Source organism: Peromyscus californicus, unplaced genomic scaffold (genome assembly GCF_007827085.1).
Source record: "Peromyscus californicus insignis strain IS unplaced genomic scaffold, ASM782708v3 Scaffold_4__1_contigs__length_199733344, whole genome shotgun sequence".
NCBI lineage: Eukaryota > Metazoa > Chordata > Mammalia > Rodentia > Cricetidae > Peromyscus > Peromyscus californicus.
The window spans coordinates 106,620,757-106,639,356 of NW_026294562.1; the positions used below are offsets into that span (position 1 = coordinate 106,620,757).

At 44.2% G+C, this 18,600-nt stretch overlaps 1 protein-coding gene across 1 annotated transcript in view; it reads right to left on the reverse strand.

Moving 5' to 3' along the window:
* The window catches only part of Tenm4 (teneurin transmembrane protein 4), a 735,358-nt gene that overhangs the window by 666,040 nt on the left and 50,718 nt on the right, over positions 1 to 18,600 (reverse strand).

Consider the following 18,600-nt stretch of genomic DNA (forward strand, 5'->3'; position numbering starts at 1 on the left):
TCTCAGGAAGGATCTAAGGCTAGACATGGTTGTGGACACATCTAGTCCCTACTTAGGAAGCTTAAGAGGGAAGATCACTGAAATCAGGATTTCCAGACCAGCCAGCGCAACGAAGTGAGGCAAAGGCAAAGAAAGCTCTAGATTTCCAAGCCTAAGAGTAGCTGTATTTAATAGGAAGAATGGAGACAGTGAAATGCCTGTAGCAATCCATTTCAGGAAGACAGAAGTCTCTCGAAGCTGCAAATCACTTTTACTCACATCTTCTATTCTGATCTCACCAAAGCCACAGAGTCAGACATAGCCTCCATTTATGGATGCAGAAGCAGGTTCAAGACAAGGGTGTTTTGCTCAAGGTCACTGAATAAGTGAACCTCAGAAGCAGGACATATAGCCCTGTCTCCAGACCTGTCACCAAACCACACTGCCCTACTTGCAGAGCAATGAGACCAAGAGTGGTTTGGAGGTCCCTTGGCAGAAAGAATAAGAATGTTAATAACAGTTATGTTGCCTAGAAGCCTGATAATTTCAAGGTACTTTTATGGTATGACTTCAGTGAATATTTTAAAAAAATGATAATAACAACTTGGGCTGGAAGCTGGAAGGGAGCCAGGATTTCTGCTAGCCACTAGCTGGGAGTGTCATGGGCTAGGTCCATGGGCTCAGGCGCACAGAAAACACCATCTTATCATTGTAGGACACAGTTTCTCTACCAAGATCATCACTAGTCCTTTGAATCTGTGGCTCATTTACAGTCCTGCAAACTCTGTTACTTCTCATGTTCCAAAGGAGAAAATGCACACACAGTGTGCCCTTCCCACAACAGCCCTGAGCTCTTGGTCTCCCTTCCATAGCACCTTCCCTGGGGTGTCCTTTGCCACAAGCCTGGACACTGTGGCCCCCAAATCCCATAAGTCCTTGAGGAAAGGCACAAAAGAAATAAAGAGTTGTTGTGAATACAATGGCTATTACTGACAAGGCAAGAGACCTCCTGGGGACGGCAACAGCAAATGTGATCACCCCTGTCACCAGCCCCTGTAATTTTCAGAAAAAAAAGGAGGCTTTATCTGTTTCTTAGCTCAAAGCTCCACTATCACCCTGATGCTGGGGCAAACGGTCCCTAAATGGCATTCAGAATGTGAGCAAGTCAGTGGCTGTAAAGCTGCTGCTAGCTGAGGAAGAGCCTTAGACACCAGGCCGAGGCTGGACTAGGAAATGGCGAGAAATCCTGAGAGCCTGCTCAGGGTTCCTGCCCTGCCTCTCCTCTTGCTGGGCAGCTGAACATCACGTACTTCCATCAGGGTCACTGAAAGTTTGTCACAGACAGATGGACGTTTGTAACATTTTTTCAGATAGTAAAATATATCTTGAGTGGCGATTTTATTTTTATTTTTTCCAATCTCAGTCTCTAAAGGTCAATCCAATACATACTAGATGGACATCCCAGTGTTTGCAATACAGCCTGGACCCATGTGATGGGATTTGGAACCATTTTCTTTTGCAGTAAAATGTAATAAGAAAATCTGCAAGAAGGGGAGGTTAAAATTATATGTTGAGGATAGTGAATGGCCTCGCTGTGGCAAATCTTCACAGTCCTGGTTTCCTTGGTAGAAGGAGAGCTCTACCAGGCCAGAGCTCCTATGTCCAACCAGCAGTGGAGGGGAGAGGGAGAGGGGGAGCCGGGCATGAGTTAACAGTCCCACAGCTGTTAACTACCCTTATCTAAAACTCAGAACGGATCCTTTTCTCACAGCCAATAACATAAGCTGAAAGGACTGTGATAGAATCAGCAGAGCAGGTGTGAATCCTGACTTGCAAACAGCAGCCTTAAAAAATTAAAGAAGGAGGTGCTGGAAAGATGGCTCTGTGGTTTCCAGTACTGACTTCTCTAACAGAGGTTCTAGGTTTGATTCCCAGAACCCAATGGTGGCTCACAACTGATTGCCACTCCAGTTCCAGGGGATACAATGCCCTCTTTGGGCCTCTCAAGGCACCAGCATGTACATGCTACACATTTTTTTTTTTTAAATGAAGAGGGTCTGGAGAGATGGCGCGGAGGTTAGGAGTACATACTACTTTTGCAGAGGACCTGAATTCTGCTCCCAGTACCCATATCAAGAGGCTCGTAACCACCTTTAACACCAGCTCCAGGTGATTATATGCCCTCTCCTGGCCTCCATGAGCATGTGTACCCATCTGTGAATAACCACATATGCACACAGACACAGACACACGCACGCACGCACACACACACACACACACACACACACACACACACACACACACACACAATTTAAAAACAAAAATAAATCTTTAAAAAAAATGAAGAAGCCATTGACTTTTACAGTTTCACCTGTAAAAAGGTGACAAACTGCTGGCTGGTGTGGAAAGACATGGGAGCACTCGAAGTTAGGGTTCTTGGCAGGGTGTCCACTCGTTGCTCATCCATCTGGGTTCCGCATTACTCCTTCTTGACAAACTCACAGGACTGTATAAGGGAGATGGATGGCAAACCTCAGTAGCCTAAATATAGGCTATCCACAGCGTGGTGGGGACCCATCCATGGCGACGGTGAAGCGTATCAACGCAGGCACATCAAAAGGACAAGGGGGGACTGGAGGCTTAGGACTAGAAGCTTGGCAGGTTTTGTTCTTTAGAGCAGAGGGTTTTTTGTTTTGTTTTTTTTCAATCATTAAAAACACATACAGAATGGGCATTAAATACACAGTGATCTGTCTGTCTAGTTCACTGCTGTATATTCGAGGAGAGAACAATTTCTGAGAAGCAGTAGGTATTTAATAAATGTCGGGTATGTCCATCTGGAGATGAAAGATGAATGGGGCATAGATGAAAACGTGGGCTGCGTGGGGACAAGGGGAGTCACTGGAGAGTGGAGACACTGAGAAAGGGAACACAGGCAGGTCATATACCATTGCTAAATTTTGCTCTTCTCTAGGAGTACAAATTTTCATTTCAAAATATGTGTTTTTGTTTATCTTAAAGGTAAAATAAGGTGGAGGAGCTGATTCTTAAAATAGTTGTTTTATTAAAAAAGCCTGGCACGACACACCGTGCAGCTAAAAGTCATCTTAAAGCCATTAAGGTAAAGGCGAAGACACTTGGTCCCGAGCTCATGGGCTTGTTCCTAGTGGTCCCCTTTAATTCCACCCTTTCCCCAGCAAAGGAAAACAAGAATTCCTTGATTCGGAAGGAGAATGTAGGACTACCTAAGGCTGGAGGAGGAAAGAAGGGGAGGGAGAGGGGGCACTCAGGAAAGTGAGGGGAGGGGCTGCTGGAGTTTGAATGGGCTGGCTAAGTCGACCTGTCGAAACATCATCCCAACACAACAATGTCAGGCGTTGGGACCTGCTGGGAGGTGCGGAGCGCATGAGATGGAGAAATGTCAAATGGGGTCACTACTGCACAAGCTGTTGTGAAACCCCCTCTTGCCCTTCTGCCTTCTGCCATAGAAGGACACATAGGACGGCCTTTGTCATGCACCTGTGCCATCTTCTTGGAGCTCCCAGCCTCTAGAGCAGTGGTTCTCAGCCCTCCTAACACTGCGACCCCTTAATACAGTTCTCATGTTGTGGTGACCCCCAACCATAAGATTACTTTTGTTGCCATTTCATAACTGTAATTGTGCTACTGAGCAGTGTCTCAGTTCCTAAGACCACTGGAAACACGCATCCTGATGGTGATGACCCACAGGTGGAGAACTGATGTTTGAGAGTAATGAACCAATAATTCTTTTTTCGTAAGCTATCCAGTGCCAAGTACAGTCATGTACAACAGACTAAGACAGTGGAACAGAAGCGACCAGCACTCCCTCTCAAACTCTACAAAAGAGAAACAAGATGGCAGTTTCTGTGAATCTGCTGTCAGAGCCAAAGGTCACGTGACAGTTTTCCAAGATGAAATCCAGGGAAGCAATGGGCCTTGAGGACTGAGTTTCTTCCAAGAGGAATCTCTAATAAGTGACCACACTTGCCCTGCCAAACCACGAGCTTATTAATACATAATTAATTGTGAGCCCAGCACTATTGCAAGGATTCAGGTGGATCTGGGGATGACAATTGAGTCATAGTGTGGCAAAGCCACTTGTACATGCCTCTCTACATAAATTTGTACCTCCTGGCACACCAGTCTAGAAACCGAATCTAAAACAATCAATATTTTACATACTGTCCTCTGTTACTTAAAGCTGTCCTTTCAAATGGCTTCATCTAGCCCACTGAGAACACGGTTGCCAGAAAGCCCACTCCCTGACAGGCAGAAATTTATTTCTACCTTGCTTCCAAGTTCTCTGCTGTGGATGGCAGCAGAATAGACCTTTACAGATAATACGTCCCTTTTGTTCTCTTGAATCCTATCTTTAAGGTAAGTATTCAAAAATGGCATCAATGGATCACAGCTTTGCAGTAAATAAGAAATAGGATGCTAATTTTGCCACAGACTCACTAATTTTATTTTCTTGCTAACTGAATGGGAAGAATGATGTCTGGTTAATTTCTAAAACAGCTCGAGATTAGAGAATGGTATCATACATACTACAACCATGTTTTAACAGAGTTCAAGAATACACCATGTGGATGGTAAGTGCAACAGAAAGCCTGGGATAATTAGTAAATACACACACACACACACACACACACACACACACACACACACACACACACACACACTTCATAGGAATTCTGCTCTGGCAGCGACAATGGGCACGTCTTGAGCTCATTTTCCTTTCAAAGACTCTAATACTACTTGGTCTTTTATCCCTCTGGGCATTCGTCCTTGTGGGAATTCCATGAGAAAAGCTGGAAAGGAATGAGGGAGGGGGATTTCAAGTATTCCCTTTGTCTAGCCCATAATAAGGATTATTCTAGATCTTTTGTCTAACACTTATAAGATACCATGGCAGTTAATGAATAAGTTAATTGGTTAAATCATTCTACTTGGGACTGCCAATTCATCCCTGCGTGCCTGTGATGTGTGTGGAGAAGATTAAGGCTGAGCTTGAGAAAAGACCAAGACACCAGATGGCTTGAAGTACCCCCAGTAATAGTTTGATTTTTTAATTAGTGGTGTCGCATATTTTCATCAGAGAAAATTTTGGAAAAATAGGAGAGGTAAAGAAGTAAAATAAAAACAGTTATTCCACAGCATTGCTATCTGCAATTAATATTTTGATAGATTTTAAAGTGAATTTGCTTGAACCTTATAGGTAGGCTGCATGCAACATTTTCTCCTGCTTTTCCTTTTCAGCATTTTAGGTTTCTAATAAAAAATATTCTTTCAACACATTTTACTGGTTAAAGAATATTGCCTAGAATGGATATATCATGGGCATTAACTCATTTACCTGTTAAACAGTTGACATCTGAAATTTCCTTTGGTATTTGTTATTACCTGCTCATATGTTATGCACCTGGGTCAATGAAATTATCGTCTCTCTCTCAGGAAGGAACATTTGAAGCAGATGATATGCACACATAGTTAGTCAGAGCTGTGTATATACAATAAGAGGAGGGGCTCTTCAGCTGAGTCCTGAGGCCGGAGGAGTTAGTGAGGTCAGAACAGGAGTCGCAGAGTCAGACGCTGGAGGGAAATGCATATGCAAACACACCTGGGCAGGAGTTGAATGCTCCTTGCAGATTGCACAGGGCTTCTTTCACGGTTGGACTATGCAGTGAACAGGGAGGCGGGCCAGCCCCAGGTCACTTTAGCCTAAACACATTGAAAAGCCATTCGCACTGTGATAAATGCAAGGTGCGTTGTAACATTTGAAAGGCAAGGTGTGTTAACACTGAGAACACTGTGGGCCTGGATTCTTCAAACCTGACAAGCCTCTAATTAGCAGCCAGTTTGCATTCAGATTTCACGGCTGGCCGATCTGCCTGTCTACGCACTGAGGACCACATGTACAGGACAACAGGCATCCATCCAACAGAAGATGAGCCCTGTTACCTCTCAGATACATGCAGAATCTGTCCTTTCTTCTTTGGTAGATTTCACCCATATGGAAAGCTATAGGGGGAAAGATACCAGGAAGACTTCAAACAACAAAATTCAATATTTGGGGCAAGATGCCCTCACCTAAGATTTGTCTCAGTCCTCAGATGACCACTGGGTGACATGGTCAGGTAGACAGTCTTTTTGGTGTTAGCTAAGGCAAAGTCTTTCTCTGTAGTCCAGGTTGACCCCAAACTCATGATCCTCTTGCCTCATTCTCTCAAGGGCTAGGCTTGCAGAAATGTGCCACCATGCCTGGCCAAGCTTGGTTATGATTGCAATTTTGTTAACAGCACTCTGCTAAAATGCTCTCCCCCATCTCAGGTAGACCCAGCTGACTCTTACTTATCCTGCAGCTTTAGCCTCAACCTAAGGCTTGCCATTTCCTGAACGTTTTTCCAGGAGGGGCTGAAAATAGCCTTCCTGTTGATACATTCCTCATCCTACACTTGCCATAGTACATGTATTAATCGCTTGACCTATCTGGCTCATAGTCTGGGTTGTGAGATTCAGAGGGCTGGCAGAGAATATCTGCCCAACAACTTCCTAAGTGATGAATGGATATGGGCTGTGATCCCAAGATCTCAACTTTAAAGCATGTTAGAAGCTAGCCGATGTGTATGCCATCCCCGAAGATAGGAATGACACCCTACCACCTGCCTGTCCCACTATTATGAGGGCAAGCTTGCCGCCTCTGGGTGCATGGTACTCTGCCTCACCTCCTGTGTCAGAGTGAGATCTGTGGGTATTTTCTGCAGTCTGAGTGTTGGTGTGGCTATGGAGGGTGAGAAACAGTGGGAGAATCCTGAGAGTGAGAGGAGAGCTCTGTCTGGGATGCACTGAGGTCCAGTCATGTTCATGGACCCCCTTCGTCCTTTGCAGCTACTAGATAGCAGTCAATGGAGGGAAGCTGAGTAGGGACAGGGCTTATGGGTCAGGGGAGATGACCCTGTCTGTGTGAGATGGCAGGCATGTTCAGAAATACAATAAACACTGAATGAGCAGGGAAAAGTAAAACTGCTCCAACATGGGTGGCTGTTTGTTTCTATTTTCCATTCAAATTAAGACAGATAGAAAAGCACAAGAGAAAGAACGAATGCCCATGTGGAGCTGTACAGATCCTAGAGACAGAATCCAATGCTATTTCAGAGACCCTTGGTTAATCATGGGAGAATCCCCATCCTAGGAGACAGACACAGTAGCTGGGTCAGGTCTTGGGAACATTCACTGAGGAGTCTCAGCCCTGTAGGATGCTAATAAACATAAACAGAACAAAGATGCAGGCTTGGGCAGCTTCTGGGAGCTTCCTAACAGCAGGACTCAGTAGAACTCAGGAATACACCCAACAGCCCTCCAGGGAGAAGGAACTTCCCCAAGGCTAGCCATTGCCACAGCAAACCTCCCAGTTCAAAAGTCCCAGGGGACACAGACTGGTCTTTTATCTTGTTCCTCAAAGAAAGTTAACAGACCCACTACTCAGAAGTGAAGGTTGAAGTCTCCACAGTGTGTGGATCAGAAAGCAAAGCCAGAGCCTTGGAGGGTGGGATAATAGAGGCTGTGTGGTGAGACTTGGGGCTGAATGCCTGTGCGATCACAGTCATAAGAGGAACCATTCTGAATTGCGTTTTCTCAACTATAAGTTGACCATGAGGATAAACAGAGATGACCTCTAGGAAGGCAAAGATGCAGGATCAGCACATAGTAGGTCTTCCTGGATGTTGGGTATATGGTCTGTGTAGATCACACGCCCCTGCTCTACCAGCTGCATCTGTCCTTGGTCACAGCCCTCCCAGGCACCCCAATTCCCTGCTTTTATCAGCTCTCAAGTACTTAGACAAGGGGCAGCCAAGAACAATGTGGAACTTCAAAATAAGCACCCTACCCCCACCCTGGCACATGGTGATTTTAGCCAAAGATACAATCACACCCCTGAAGTTAAATGGCCTGAAACACTCGAGGAAGAAAGAGTCAGTGCGAACAGCCTTCTAAATGCATCAGTTTTCTGGACCTTTCCCAGCTCCCTGTCTCCTTAACTATGGCTTCTGCAGTGGCTCAAACACAGGACGTGGCCTGGAATTTCAACAGCCCCCAGTATTTGCTCAGCACTCCATCATTCATTCAACACATCTTGGCTGATCCCCTCTCTAGACAGACTTTGCAGCCAGGCATTAAGGTGCAAAAGAGCTGCCAGTCTGCCTGAGAGGGGAGGGCAAGGGAGTCAGTTAGCATCAGGACAGAGTTACAAACGGCCCTGTGACCAAGGGAAGGATGAAGCATTGGCTCATTCTAAAAGTGGCTTCAAAATCAGCTTGCATTTAGGAGGCAACTGGTGTGAGCCAGATTCTGGGATGAAGATACTTACATAAATTATCTCTACTCAGACACAATTGTGATGATATTTTACAAAGATTCAATGGAGAACCAGGCAGATAGAGGAGTTCTCAAAGCTAAGAAGCTCATGAGGGGAGGCCATGATTCAAACTTTAGTCTGCACCACTGGGCCACTTGCACCAAGGGGACTGTGCCTATGTCAGAGGGCCTCTGAAAGCTAGAGAGATACAGCCTGTGAAATATCATTCTTCTGGGGCTCTGGATACTCATGCTTTTGTGTCTGTGTCGTGTGTCTATGTGCGTGTATGCACGTGGAGGCCAGAGGCTGACATCAGGTGTCTTTCTCTGTTGCTCCCCTCCCTCTCTCCTCCCTCACTCCTTTCCTTCCTCCCTCCCCCCTCTCTCCTTCCCAGCCTGTCTTCCTCCCTCCTTCCTTCTTTCTTTCTTCTTGACACAGGGTGTTTCACAGAACTTGAAACTCACTGGTCCAGGACACTGCCATGACTGGCTTCTACATGGTTTCTGGGGGGGTTAGCCCAAGTCTGCACGGCCGTGCAACAAGCATTTTAACCACTGAGTCATCTTCACAGTCCCCCTAACTGTAGGCCTTCTGCCTTCTAGTTTCTTCCTCTGATGAGGGAATAAAACCTCTTGCTGTGTGCATGCTGTGATCAGAGCAAAATTTAGTCACAAACTGAGTTCCCAAGGAAGGTTTTCCCAGCACGACCCCCCCCAGGTCTGACAGAAGGCCTCCATGCCTCTCCTGGCAGTGGTCCTGGGAGACAGGTTACCCGAGATTCCAGGGTAGAGTGGCTCCTGTAATGAGGAACCCACAGGCTAAGCTCTCAGTGGAGCCCGAGGCTGGGCACAAAGGAAGGAGGAGAACTACCACAGACCTTCTCCAGGACAGGCTACTCTGGCTCCCTGCCTGAGACGCAAAACCACTCTTCTCTGGGCCAAGGATCCTTGGAGGAATATTTATGAGACATTAAAACCACTGCCATCACATCTTTAAAAATTCTTGTATGTGTAATTATGGGTCCAGGGATTCAATTCCTGGATGTGGTATTAATTACTTCCTTGCAGCTTGCAGTATTCGGGGATGGGAAGTGGGGGCAGGCACCCTGTAGGCTTCTTGGATTTCTTTTTGCTACTGCAGACACTTAAGGCTTGTTGCTACTACAGCGGCCGCCTTGACCCTGCCATACTCCATTCTCATGTTGAGTTCCTACCAGAAAGGTTGGTTGGCCCAGTCCATGTATCATTCTGGTTCCCTAGCTGGCAACACTTAGTTGTCCTTGGCCAGTCAAAGGCATTAGAGAGAGACAGGGACTCAGGGAGTAGGACCATTCCTGCGGTCTCTCTCCTACCATGGTTTGTTTATGGGAGGGCGGGTTGTTCATCTTCTACCCTAGTCTAAAACAAAAGGCCATGCTGACTACATCCTTGGTAAATACAATACTAGAAAGAGTAATAGAGACTGTTTTCCCATAGTTTAGTCACTTACTCAAAAGCCCCTTAGAATATTCTATGTGCTAAACCTTGATCAAGAAGTCAGCCTTCAGAAAGGAGCATCCTTGGGAGGTGTATGTGCCTTGGAAGTCTGCAGGACATTGAGCCTCTGGTGTGTACTGTGTACCAAGAAAACCTTCTATACCAGAATAAAGATAAAGTTTCCTCATCTTACTGACTCATCTGGTACGACACTGCCAGCCACACACTTTATCTGGGGTATCAGGAATTTCCACACCCTTGCCATGGGAGCCCTGACTACACTGTGTAAGATCTGGATGAGTGGAATCCAAACAGAATCTGCACAGAGGCCTGAGTTCAAATCTTCTTACTCAGAGTTTCTTCTATGAGCCATAAGACTCCTTGATGCTTCTAGAATTCACTCAACAGCCATGGAGCTTCTCATTTAGGACCAGCCTTGCACAGAGTTGAGCTTCAGATGCTTGTTCAGTCTCCTTTCTCCAGGGACACTCAGATCCCTGTCTTCTTGTCACCCTCACCCTGCTACTGGCCCTGAGCCTGGTGTTTCAGCATCAGTCTGTCACTAACACACTACTTACCACGCTACTGTATCAGCACACACCAGAGACCCTCTTCCTAAGCTCCCCACCTGCGTGAGGCCTTGGACAATGGAGGGACAAAGTCCTTTGTAAGAATTCATTGCCCTGTCCACAGCCACTTGTCACTGAGCAGTGCTGTGGGCTGCAGGGAAAAGAGCCACGGTCCACTTTTGATCCTTGGAGGAATGGAGAGGAAGTTCCACCATTGGATGAACTTGACCTTGTCTGAAGTTTTTCATCTTGGCCAGTCATTAGGGTTGGGCGAAGAGCTTTCTTCAGTCTTAAGGCCCAGTTTAATCTCCAGACTGATCAAACAGGAGTCTAGTGTTGCTTCTCATGCTCATGATGTAAATGTGCAGCCAAGACTAAGGTCACCCTCAGCATTTTGGGTTAACTTATACCAGATGGTTAATCATGTCTACCTAGAACATGGGTTTTAGATGGAGCAAATAGGGGATTTCCATCACAGAAAACCGAAAGAAGTTGGGCTGCTAACTGCTCTATTTATGTTAGAACTTCATTTACAAAAATGTAATCCCCTATTAAGAAAAGAGCATATATGGATTAACTCCTGTAATCAAAAAATGTAATTAATAACCCAGTTACAACAAGATTTTGAAGAGCTAATAATCCCTAAGTACAAATTATGCACGCTCATTAAAATCAAACTGTTATAAACTCCATTTATTCAACAAATAATTCCTTGTCTGACAGCTTGCTTTATTTTACAGCTATAGAAAATGAAAATGTGTTTCCCTCATCATCTGGGATTAAACTCTTAGAACTTTTCAAAGGTTTCAGCCCATGGGCAGCACTTTTTCCACACCTCCCTCTTGGGGACAAGGGCTTCCTGTCCTTTCTCCCTCCAGACCATCCTAAATTCCACCTACCAAGCCTCCTTTGCTGCCTGTTGCTTTGACAGTGCCCCATCAGACAGCACAGAAGAATCCTACTCAAGTCACAGTATATGGGCTCCTTCCATCCGCAAAGTGTTCTCAAGTCGTTTACTCAAATTCTCTCTCTCTCAGAATAATGAAAAGAGGTGACACTCTGGAATTAGATTCCTCTACCGAAAATTCAACTGTGGGAGCTAGCATCAGACCCACACAGGTGTGGTTACCTTATATGTGACCAAGAGGACACTGTTTAGTAGTGGAGGAAAAGGAATTTTGTCAGTGGGTATTTCTAGCTCAGCTGGTTATCCCTGTGCAAGAGAGAGAGAGAGAGAGAGAGAGAGAGAGAGAGAGAGAGAGAGAGAGAGAAAGAATGCACTTTGACCTCCATCTCACACTGTAAAGGAAAATCAATTCCAGATAGACTGTAGATCCCAATACAAATGGTAGAAAAAAATCAATTTTACAAGAAAACATAATATAACATCTTCATGACCTCAAAATAGGCAAAGTTTCCTAAGCATGATGTTAAGATATGTTAATCATAAAGGAAAAGTTACCAATTCAAGAAGGTTCCAAAATGGAAACTTGTACTTATCAAATGATACCATTAAGAAAGTGAAAAGCTAATTGTGGTGGCTAATCTTAATTGTCAACTAGATGAGAACTAGACTCACTAGGCTAATTGTGGTGGCTAATCTTAATTGTCAACTAGATGAGAACTAGACTCACTAGGCTTTGGGCCTCTGCCTGGGGGAGATTATCTTGGTTATGTTATTTGGGGTAGGAAGACCCATGCACTGTGGGTGGCACCATCCCTGGATTGAGATCCTGGACTGTAGAAAAAGGAAATGAGTTGCTCAAGCATTTGCTGCTCCCTGTTTCATAACTGTGGATACAAAATGTCCAGCTGCTTCAAGTTCCTACTGCCTCGATGTGAGCTAAGATAAACTGTCTCCCCTGTGTTGCCCGTGGAAGGGTATTTTAGCACAGCAACAGGAAAAGGAACTCAAACAAGTCACCAACTTGAAGAAGACGACACTGTCTGATAGGGGATTTAGACTCTAATGTACTGGGAAGTCCCATAGACAAACAAGAAACAAAAAGTAGACTGTGTGATTCATTGTTTAAAAAGCAAGTCGTAAATAAGCACTTGACAAAAGAGGATATCCAAAGGGCCAATAAGCTTGTGAAAGGTGCCGCGTGTCAATAAATACTAGGGAAACCTAACCCACAATGAGACACAAGGATGTGACCCCTAGGGTGGCGACAGTGAAAGTGGCAGTTGTTAGGGAACGTGTGCTTGGAGTAGGCAAGGCAACCAGACCACACTAACGGACAGCTGGGTTTGGGTTTGTACCTGGCAAAACCTAGTAAACAATATGTGTGTGTGTGTGTGTGTGTGTGTGTGTGTGTGTGTGTGTGTGTGTGTGTGTAGATAGATGGATATAGCCCAGAAATTCTAATCCTAAAATCAAAGCAGTACCAAAGTCTTTCACAATCACCCTTCTTTTTTTATTTATTTTTTTATTAAGAGATTTTCTATTCATTTTACGTATCAACCACAGATTCCCCTGTCCTCCCTCCTCCCACCCTTTTCTTGAAGCACCGTTTGTAAACACCTCTAAATGGAAAGCAACTACAATGGAAAGTCATGGAAAGTCAGAGCCAATACTATACAGGGATGATAATGAATGAACAACGACAGGGTAGGGCATGGATAAATCCAAACAACGAAACACTGAGTAAAAGGAGCAGACAAACTGAGCCTATGCTCCATGACTCCACTACCTCACCAGAAAACTGGCCAAACTACAGTATTCTAAGTCTGGATAGAAAGTAACCTAGCAGGAAGTGAAGAGAAAGATAGAACCTGGAACGGGAAAGAGGAGCTCTCAAGAGGTGGTAATGTTTGCTTCATGATTAATGTTCTGTTCACTTTACAATGTGCTGACCATCCTTCATGTATAGTACACATGCATTAAAAGTTTACACGCATACACACACACACCTCTACCACCAACACAAACAAACCAACCAAACTTGACCAGTTTACCTTTTAACTATGTGACCTTAGGCAAAACATGTAATCTCTTGCTTCTCATGATTTGTTGAGATGTTCAGGTTAAACTGGAAAAGAAACAAAACAAAGTCCCCAAGACGTATATCCACAGACTCCTAGCCCTAAACGTTGCGTATATTCCCTTCCTTCCTTTCTTCTTCCTTTCCATTCTTCCTCTTCCCTTCCCTCTTGGAACACCATAGTATCTTTCTGTGATCTGGGATCTTAGAGACTTAGTCTTTTTTCTCTTACATACATTTTAAAAGATACAAACCCAAACCAAAGTAAGTACAGCAGCACCTGAGCAGATGTCTTGAAGGTCAAAGAGGGCACGAGGCTTTCACAGTAGTGTTGGGAGGTTGAGAAGTATCATGTTGCAGCCACAGCATTGGGGGTATGAGTTACACCTGTGGGTGAACCTTGGGTTGCAGTCAATTCAGAAGCATTGGTGTTGGGGATTGCACAGGGACTGCAGGAAGAATGCAGTGGGATGCTGCATATATCACACTTTCCTTTAACCACACATGGGCTGTTTTCTATGGTGAAATTCTTCACAGACCAAAAAGAAACCAAGGAAAAACCTACTTTGCCTTCTCAAAACAAGTGCCAAAGTCCTGATACAGGAAAGTCTGAGTTACAGAAAACACGAGATTCCCAGAAAATAAATGTGTGATTACCGAGAACTTGAAACCCACTACTGCCAATGACTCCTCAACCCGTAATACTAGACGGGCTCCTGGATGGTAGTGGGTTCCTGGCATTCACATGAGCAGTCCCTTCCCCAACTGCTTAGCTTGTGCTTTGATCCTTTATCTGCCAAGCAAACATTCTCCATCACTGGAGAGCTAGATGTGGGCATTCCCACATAAAGGATGGGCAAGACCCAGAAGTAAGAAATGACCACCTGATGTCACCAGAACAAAGCCAAGAAAGAGCAGAGACATTTGTCTCTGTGTGATTGGGGTAGGTATCCCATAGACATTGTCCTGTGACCTATAGTTCTCAGTCCTGGCTACACCTCAGAATCACAGAAATGTTTTCAAACAATGCTTACGCGGTATTAAGCGTCTGATACCCAGACTGTATGTTAAATGGGCTTTAGTGCAGGCACCATCATCAGGGTGCTTGAGAATCACCCAGGTCATTCTAGAAAATTATAGTCTTGGGCCCAAGTCTGTTTCCGTGTGACCTGTGGACTATGAATGGCTTTCACCAGAGAAATAGTTGCAATGAATTCCATGGTAGGGAACATGAGCTCCAATTAGGCAAGCTCTGATTTTAGACCCAAGAAGTTCCATTCTTCCCATCAGCAGATGTAAAGCATGAAAGAGAACTCACAAATGGTAGTCACTGGACTGTGGAGAGATGGGGGAGAAGGGTGGGGAGAGGTTGGTTCAGGGGTACGGTTTCCCAGCTGGCTACCTAGTTTGCATCTCAAAAAGCTAGGAAAGTAATTCTGAATGTTTTCAATATAAAGAGATGATAGGTATATGAGGAGGTATATGTCTAATCTGAATTAAACACCTCTCATATATATATATATATATATATATATATATATATATATATATATATATATATATATTCATATATACTTATAAGCCTCACATGGTACATCATTAATTCGCATAACTTTTATTTTTATGTTTTAGCTTAAAATTAAAAATTTGAAAACAAAAAGTATTCAGTGCTCCCTACACACTGAATTTCATCTCTATAAGGCTTGTGGAAATGTCCTTTCCCTCTTACTGTATTAGCAAATGACTACAGATGGATCACATATCTCTAATGTGAAACTCTTGAGCACGAAAGTATTTCAGAGGCTGAGGAGATGACTCAGCAGGTAAAGCGCTTGCCATGCAAGGAAAAAGCATGAGGACCAGAGTACTGATCCCCAGAACCCATGCAAATGACAGGTGGGTCTGACATCCCAGCTGTTTTTTTGTGCTCTGAAGGTGGAGACAGGGGACCTCTCGAGCAAACAAGCTTGCTAGGCTTAGCTTATAGCCTGTATCAGTGAGCTCTGGGTTCAAATAAAGAGACCCTGTTTCAACAATTAAGATGGAGAATAATTAAGATACCTCATTTTAACCTTGTGGTTCCCATATACATGCATACTCACATGCACCCAAACATATACATGTGAACATGAATACACATATCATACACACATACAAAAAGAAGTATTTCATATTTTGAACTTTCTTCTTATTTGAGAGTGCTTGCTTATATAAAAATTATCTTCAGAATAGCACCTCTAAAGGCAACACTCATTTATATTTCATATACCCCATCTACACATGGTACAAAGGCAATTTTATATGATATTTTAGATAACTGTTGTATAAGACAAAGTCTGTGTCCAGTGAATTATATGACTTGATGTATCCTGTTATCACTCAAATACTTTCAGATTCTGGAGCATTTCAGGTCTGGGGGGCTAGTGAGGTTCAATGTGTACTCACTTAACACTCTCCACTTCCCCTCTTGGGCTGGAAACCTAAAATATTTATATCTGGCCCTTCGCAGCAAGTATTTGCTGACCCCTGCTATAGTTGATAGGAAATGGCTAAATCGTTTTTAGCAGAAGAGAAACATGGTAAGGATTTGCTCAAAACGGCCCTCTGTAGCAGACTTGAGGTGAATTGAAAGAGGAAGGAATAAGGAAAAAATGCCATCATCATTTTGTCTTGGCTTAAGGGTGAGCTAACTGGGAGCGGTGGGAATGATGTGGGTGAAGGACACAGACCTCAGAGGACTGAGAAGCAGCAGGAGCATTCAGGGCAATGGCTGATGGACCTGGGAGAAGAGGGCAAGAGGAGCTCCCCAAGAGACCTTGTTAGAGCCACAAGGAACGAAATGAGCCACCGGCACCATCATGGTAGTTTACAAATATTCGAAGACATGAAGCAAGGGATGGGAAGAGGGCTTATTCTACTTGTCACCCCAAAGGCTTGCACAAACCTGGTACAGAAGGATCCAGAGAAGCCCTGCCTGAATAAATTTATCAGCAGGTTTACACTGGTGGAATTGATCCAAGCATGTTCAGTAGGAAACAAGAGTCCCTTTTCCTTCCCCTCATTCTCCTTACAGTTAACTTCCAAAAGACCCTCCCTATATGTTCTTCCAAATAGCCCTTGGAGTTGGTTCACTTCCTGGTACTTCTGTGTATAGACACTTTGGCACAATGAGGCAATTGTACTTTAACCATTTGGCTCCCCAAATCATCCTTAGTACCAACCCCTATGACAATCAAGTAGGCTATACTGTCCTCATTTTACAGACAGGAACAGGGACGTAGAAAAGCTGGAAGTTGACTCACAACACATAGTCAGGAAAAGACAGGCCAACTCTGCATATTTCCCCCTCAGTGTGCTGTATGGTTCTAATTGTTGTCAGAATGCCTCCTGTGTGACATGGGCTCCAAACCTTCCCTTATATACCCGGGACCAAACTCTTGAGGTTCTGGGTTTGAATTCCAGCCCTGCAAATCTTTCTACTCTGAACCTCAGTTTCTCCATTTGGAAAAACAGGGGGTGGATTCCACTTTCTAGAGTTGCTGAGAGGATTGCATAAGGCAACATAGAGTGCTCAGTGCAGGCTCAATGATGCACTTGACCCTCTTTGGTTGCTTCTTCCTCATCAGTCCACATTCTCAGTGGAGCCTGGCTTCAATGTGCATACACAAGGCTGCAATGGAGTTACAAATATAGACTCAGGAGCCAAAATGTTGGAGTCCCAGCCTGGCTGTACAACTAACTAGCTGTGTTACGTTAAGGGAGGCACTTACCAAAATAGATGCATAGTGGTTACATAGTCTTAAGAACTCAGTGAGTGGCATGTATGTAGGCTGTCAGCCCCAGAACCAAGCTGTAGTAAAGACCCAGGCAGGGTAGTGTGAGTTATTGCTATTGTTTTATAGTTCAGTTTATTTCCCCTACATAGTTCCCCACTAGTCCAGTTACGCAGAACTAACTGGATCAACCCATACTGGGGTCAAGGAGCAGTGCTGGGAGCCTGCCAAAGGATGTATCCATCCAGGGCTTATCAGTACCCTTTCCATGCCCGATCTGTTCAGTCCTTGGGGATACCACATGGAGTAAGTCCCCCTCCTCGTCCCATGACTGAGGTCTTCACAACTTGATGAACTCCTAAAAATTGATTGATACAGTGGCACACAGGCAATCATCTTCCCTGTATGGGTTTATACAGTAAAGTAGCCAGTATTAATCATTGAGAGCCACAGGCCCTTATCAATCCTGACACTCAAAAAAATTCTGAAACTCAAAGGTTGCTTGGGTTCTTTTTTTTTTTTTTTTTTTTAATAACTCGGTTGATGGCAAAACCTGACCTGCAGTGATGTGAGGCTATTTATTGTCTTTATTTTTCCCACTTAGTGTGACAGTCAGACATTTTCCTGAGAAAAATTAATAGGCTTGATTATAGAACACTGCCCCAGACTCCACCGGGGGTATTATAGAATATACAGTATATGCAACCCATTTCCCTTCAAACATCCAAAGACACAGATTCCTAAATATATCTGACCCCAAGGCTCTGGATGATGGATTGTGGACATGCATTTATTATTTCCATGGGACAGCTGTAATCACTCCTACTGTTCCCTTCAACCAAAAGACACAGAAAACTGGTGTTTGCCCATAACTGAATGACTTTTTATTTCTCTTTGAAAAAAAATCAATATATTGTTAAGATCCAAGCAATAAAATCAGCTTTCCTTTTTTTATATACAGTTTATATTTCATACATTTACTTATAGCCAGTCCAGATTCCTACAGACTGTTCTCAAACAGAAGAATCCTGCATTGAAGTTAAGGCCAGTCAACATCTACCATGACTTAGCCCCAGGAATACCGCAGGCTAGATGCAGAGCTGAAGCAGGAACTCTAAGGGTGAGGTCTGCATCAACTACCCCCAAGGCCATAGTCATTCATTCTTTCTTTGTGATGGTGGCTCACAGTGTTGTCCTGCAGGGTCACAGAGAGTGAGTGCTGACATTAGGCAGGACAGAGCATATTGTGAACTCGGTTCAAGGAAAATTAAACAATGACTTCATTGGCTAATTAGCAACTGTGGTCATTTCTGACAACTGATGGGTAACAAAGTGACAGGTGACATCCAGTAGCCTGGATGGCTGGTTGCCTGCTAGTGTTAGCTCCTTCAGTGAAGGAGAGTCTTAGAGGAGAGTACACCCATAGGGTGTTTCTATATGTCC